This window comes from Solanum dulcamara, chromosome 11, assembly GCF_947179165.1.
Source record: "Solanum dulcamara chromosome 11, daSolDulc1.2, whole genome shotgun sequence".
In the NCBI taxonomy this organism is placed as follows: Eukaryota; Viridiplantae; Streptophyta; class Magnoliopsida; order Solanales; family Solanaceae; genus Solanum; species Solanum dulcamara.
This window is the reverse complement of record NC_077247.1, coordinates 30,707,534-30,714,126: the sequence shown is the minus strand read 5'-3', so window position 1 is coordinate 30,714,126 and position 6,593 is coordinate 30,707,534. Positions and strand designations below refer to the sequence as shown.

The window sequence follows — 6,593 nt, the reverse complement described above, 5'->3', positions numbered from 1 at the left end:
TTATTATCTTCTCACTAGCGAACTTTTTTCTCTCTTTTTTTGGTCTTCCTGGCATCCTTTTGTATATTGGTGGCAAGATAAATTCTTTCAAAATTTCCTTCGGAACAGACCAATCTTTCTTATCTGGCATTGAAACCATTGGTAATTCATAAGTATTTGTCAACGCCTCTGACTTATAGTAATCAGAACAGTATGGGTGCAGGTTAGTAATGTTCTTGCTCTTCAACACTGCAATTGCATGTGGACATGGTATCTCGTCTAGTTGAAATCTGCCACAATTGCATATTTTTCTTTCAAAACACACAATGTATCTTATACCTAATTCATAAACAGAATAAAGATAGTCTGATGAAGCAACAACCTGCAGGAAATAAATTTCAAATATATGTATCAGTACTTATGCATCACATACACAACTATGTATCAGAAATGATGTAAAAAGGTAATAATTATCATAGGATATACATAACTGATGAAGCAACAAACTACAGAAAATAAACTTCACATATATGTATCAGAACTCATGTATCAAATACAGATCTGATATATCAGAACAGATGTATCAGTATATAATCATCACAGGATATACCTGAATGATGAAGCAACGAACTGCAGGAATCAAGTTTCACATATATGTATCAGTACTTATGTATCAACTACACATTTGATGTATCAGAATTGATATATCAGTGTATAATTAGCACAGGTTATACCTAAATGATGAAGCAACAAACTGCAATAAATAAACTTCACATATATGTATTAGTACTTATGTATCATCTACACAACTAATGTATATATACTGATGTATCAGTATATATTTAGAGCATGTTATGCATAACTGATTAATCAACAACCTGAAGGAAATAAACTTCACATATATGGATCAGAACTTATGTATCAACTGTAAAACTTATGTATCATAATTGATGTTTCATTATTTAATTAGCACATGTTATACTTAACTGATGAATCAACAACCAGCAGAAAATAAATTTCACATATATGTATCAGAAAGTCTGTATCAATTATAGAACTGATGTATCAGTATTTAATTAGCACAGGTTATACCTAACTAATGTATCAAAAAAGTTGCATGAAATAAACTTCACACATATGATGTATCAGAATTTATGTATCAGTCTTTAATTAGCACAATTTATACATAACTGATGTATCAAAAACCTGCAGGAAATAAACTTCACACATATGTATCACAACTGATGTATCAACAACAAAACTGATGTATAAGAAATGATGTATCAGTATATAATTAGCACAGGTTATACCTAACTAATGTATCAAATAACTATATATCAAGTACTTATCTACTTAAAAATTACTGTCGTGTACCTTCATTCTCGAACACTTGATCGTGTTTAAAATTAGGATATCTTCGAATTTTCTATCCAAAGTATGTTTTGTATAAGATGCTATTTCCCTATTTCTGCAGTTCCAAGCACCAAATAACATTCTCGTTTGCTCCAAAAAGTCAATTATAGGCAGCTCTCGTACTTCAACAAGACATCCATTGATACATTATGCGATGTTAGAAGTCATCATTCTACCCCTGTTGACAGTGGCATGAACCCTTGACCACTTTTCGTATCCTGCATTTTTTAAATATTGTGGCACCCGTTGATCTATTCTTTCAACTTTGGCCATTAATTTATCGACTTCATCTTTTCGGTATGCTTTGGCCATTGAATAGAAGAGGTCACTTAGTACAACTTTGCTCCTTCTGTATTTAGTACACACATTTTTCCATATATATCATATGCATGCAAAATGAGGAACATTGGGAAATACCATGCTTACACTCTTGATTATGCTTTCGTTCCTATCTGATACAACACACATATTGTCCCTCTCACCAAATGCATTTTTGAAATTCTAAAAAAATCACGTCCATGATGCATTATTTTCTGTATCAACAACACCATACGCCAACAGCAATATGCAACCTAAAAAATCAATAATAGCGATATAATAGTTATTAGAATTCATCAGATTCACCACAAATGTGACAAATGAGACGACACACTGTTATTCAATAACCAACAGTATCAAAAAGTAATATCTGCCCCATCAAGTGTGCTAGCTGATACAAACGTCCCTTTATAAGGTTCATCAAGATGCGCACCATCAACAATAACTACTGGTCGACAAAACTGAAACCCCCTCATCAAGGGCCTTAACGCTATGAACAAATACATGAACTCATCAGTTGGTGACTTGTGCATACTTATGTACGAATTTGGATATAATGTTTTTAGCATATGTATGTATACATGCAGCTGTCTATATCCATCAGCAGGTTTTCCCCTTAACATCTCCAAAGCATGCTCTTTTGAATGCCATGCCTGTTGATAGGTAATATCAATTCCATACGCTGATTTAATATCCTCTCGTATATCATTACGGGTGAGAATTCTCTTATGATTAACCAATTTAGGTGCTGTGAATGCACTAACAAAAGCCTTTGTAGCATGAACTTTGTTGAAAATCCTATTTCTCAGTGTACATGAATGTTCACTATTGAAATATCTAACTTTGAATATATCAGATTTTTTCCAACGTGAAGCTTTCATTCTCCAACAACAGCCTTCTGAACAGCATACTAACACATAACTGTATTTTTATAAAAAAAAATGACATGTATCATACCAATATTTTTTCATATGTAATATCACCAAACAAAGAGACATTCTGATAGGAAGTGTGTCAACGCATGTACTTGATACATGCTTCTTAGTATGTATCATGAACAAAAAACAAACATGCATCAGATACACAGTCATATGAATCTGATACATACTGACAGCAATATTTTTTAAAAGTATAACTACAATCATTTTTTCACTGAGTTACAGAAATAGAGTTTTGATGTATCATAACAAGAAAAAATAATTTTTTAAGCATGTATCAGATACACACATTCATATGTATCTGATACATACTGTTTGATAATATCCAAAACCAAAATTTCCAAATGCAGACTATGCGCATACCTTTTACTGTCGGATCTTTTAATCTTGAAATTAAATTCATTATTGATTTTGTATTTGGCCATTACGTCAACTAGAGTTGCTTTGTCCTTATAGAATTGATTCACCTTCATTTCCGCACCATTTGTATCAGCGATGTAGTTCGTCAAATCCAATTCTTCTATATAACAATTTACAACATTATCAGATTCTTCTAAACCAAAAATTTGGGACTCATTCGCGTTTGATTCGGCATAAACGATTGCTCCAAATGTACTGTCGAATGATTTTATCTCACATCTTTTTTTATCCGAGCTTGATATGCACAGGGGATAATTTACGAAACCAAGCTCTTTCTTCTTCAACTCTATGTAAAGATTAACACCCATATCATGACGAATATATATTGGCGACGAGTTACCTTCAACGATGTATCAGATTTCAATATTTTTCACTAATTCATCCACACTCAATTCAGCAGTGATTGCTGCTTTTAGATTTGAGTAATATACATTGTCATCGACAACGATTCCATCACTTTTGTATTATTCATAACTAACATCGGATTGCCAAACTCTAGAATGTCTCAGTAGTATTGGGATATTCATATCGATTAATTGATAAAACGCGAAGTTTGTTTTGAATTGATGCTCTGTTATTTTCCTTGGAGTCGATGCTCTATTTTTTGGTTTGAAACTTCATGTACATAACTGTCGCCTTCTTTAACCAATTAATCCCATTAATTAGATCAGTAATTGATTTAAAGAGCCAATCATACCTTATCTCAATCTACTATCCATAAATAGCTGATGTCCATTAACTATTCTACAACTAAAGTTGATGTATCAGATACATAACTCAGCAAAACTGAAAAAATAATTGAAATCGACTTCGGTTTGAATTGATGCTCTATTTTTTCTATTCGAGACGATGCTCTGTTTTTTGGCTTGAATCTTCAAGAACATAACAGTTGCTTTTTTAACAAATTATTCTCATTAATTAGATCAGTAATTCAATTAAAGAACCAATCATACCTTACATTAAGATACTAACCATAAATAGTTGATATGCATTAAATATTCTACAACTAAAGTTGATGTATCAGATACATAACTTATGTATCAGCAAAACTGAAAAAAAATTGAAATCGAATTTGGTTTGAATTTATGCTCTGTTTTTGGGTTTGAATCTTCATGTACACAACAGTTATTTTTTTAAACCAAATTAATCTCATTAATTAGATCAGTAATTGATTTAAATAACTAATCATACCTTATATTAAGATACTATCCATAAATAGATGATCTTCATTAATTATTCTACAACTAAATTGATGTATCAGATACATAACTAATGTATCAGAAAAATTGAAAAAATGGGGAAATCGGGTGATTTTGATACAATGAGGGATGTATAGTAATTAGACTTTTCCATTATGGGATTTAGGTAAAGTTTACTTTAAAATAATTCTAAGTTGAGCCCAAAACATTCTCTACTTCAACCTATATTCTAAAGTAACCTACTGCTCCCACCTCTTCACAAAAATAACAGCTTAAATTGAACTAGCATATTTCATGGCGTTCTTCTCAGATACGCCTCGAAAGGAGAAGCTCCTCCCATAATTAGCTCTTCCCAGGTTCTAACCATTTTTCTCTTCCTAACAAGATTTTTTTTCCTTTTGGGCTTCAATTTCTTCCCAGATTCACACTTTAATGAATTTTAATTAATTTTTATCACTTTTATGCTAATTAGAGGTTTGTTTACTGTTGTATTTTTGTTGATTTCAATTGAGTTTTGGTTATTTTTTAATGGGTATAAAGTTTAGTATTGGATTGAAAAGGTATTGATTTTGTGTCTTCTTTTGTAGGCTTTAGCACTTGTTATGGATCATAATATTAATGCATCTGTTGAAGGGGTTCAAGAGAGTTTTACAAGTTCATCAAATCGGGAAAAAAAAGATGTGAAGCATGAAATTTTTATGAAAAGTTGCCACGGTATATGAATGAAGCTAACAGATTACGAGCAAAATATAAAACATGTTGACTTGTGTTGCTGGCTGACTCGACTTTGGGAACTTCCTAAGTTTGGCCAGCACTCGAGAATAATTGATGGTTCCAAGTGAATTCTTTGGCTGGCTACTGAGCCGAAAACTAAGTATACATACGAAAGCTTAAAGAGATGAACATTTAAAATATTTTAAACAAAAGTCATGCACCTGTCTGAAATAAAATAAATATAATGATAAGGTTTTTAAGAAAACACCTGAAAATCTGATATTGGACTGAATCTCTATTCTATTTGTGAAGCCTCTACTAACTGAAGATAGGTGTCAGTACAAGACTCACGACTACCTCGGAATGAACTACTAATACTGAAAATCAATAATGAAATGGAGTCCTCTGAAAGCATGGAGGTGTCACTAAAAACTGACAAAGTAATGATCTCAATGGAACGTCTGTTGATGATCCTAAGCACATGTATCTTCATTATAAAATGATGTAGTATTTAATGGCATCCGTACATGGAATGTACGGTATGTAATAAGGCTAAATGAAAATAAATAACTGAACTGAAAGGAACTGAAAGTAAAGCATGCAAGTGTAACGAAATGTTTAAAGGAAAATTACGCAAATTAGTAATCATTTAATGGTTATTATGTACTTAAGCTATAATTTTGGTTAATTACTAAACGCGGATACAATTTGATTTATTTTGCTATTTAATTGTATAATTGTGTTCCTAATTGTATAAATTCAGAATTTGTATAATTCAGTACCTAATTATATAAATTTAGAATTTATATATGTTTACCCTGGCAATTTGTATATGACTTGTTGATAAATTTGATTTGTATAAGTGTAGACATGTAATTTTTGACTGAATTTGAGATTTTACACAATTTTTAGTTCTTAAATATTTCTTTTATATCTAAAATAAATATTTTGGTTTTTATCTTATTTTAGTAAGTTTTTTTTTTTAAAAAAAAGGATTTAAAAACTGCAAAATAGAGTCACATTTTAGTGTAAGTTTTATTTTATTTTTATGTTTTTCAAAAGAAAAGAAAGTTTTAAAAATATATATGTTTTATTTAAATTTAGGTTTAATAAATACGCTAGTTATTTTAATATATTTTGTTAGTCACATTTTTATTTTTGGACTAGTCATTTAACTTTTCTATATTTTATTAGTATAAAATAATTGGTTACTATTATTATTACCAAACCTCTTTTCCCTAAAACCCTCTCATTTTCTTTTCTTTTCATATTTTATTTGTATAAAATAATTGATTACTATTATTATTATTTCATTGTTATGAAAAAATAATCCTACTATCTCATATTCCATCTTTCCCCTAAAACATGCAAACCTCTTTTTTCTAAAACCCTCTCCTTTTTCTTTTCTTTTCCCTAAAAACCTCCACTAAACTCTTTCACCCCAAAAATTTCTCAACTTTTCACTCCTATATATAACACATAAGGAAAAACATAGAGAAGAAAAAAAAAAGGCCAAAAAGGGAGAAGAAGAAGGGCCAAAAAAAAAAGAGAAGAAGAAAGGGCAAAAAAGAGAGGAAGAAAGGACAAAAAAGAGAGGGAATAAAGGCCAATA

At 30.7% G+C, this 6,593-nt stretch overlaps 1 pseudogene; it reads right to left on the bottom strand.

The window, feature by feature from the left end:
• Positions 1–2,066: 2,066 nt before the first annotated feature.
• Positions 2,067–3,595, bottom strand: LOC129872492 (uncharacterized; annotated as a pseudogene).
• Positions 3,596–6,593: the final 2,998 nt, after the last annotated feature.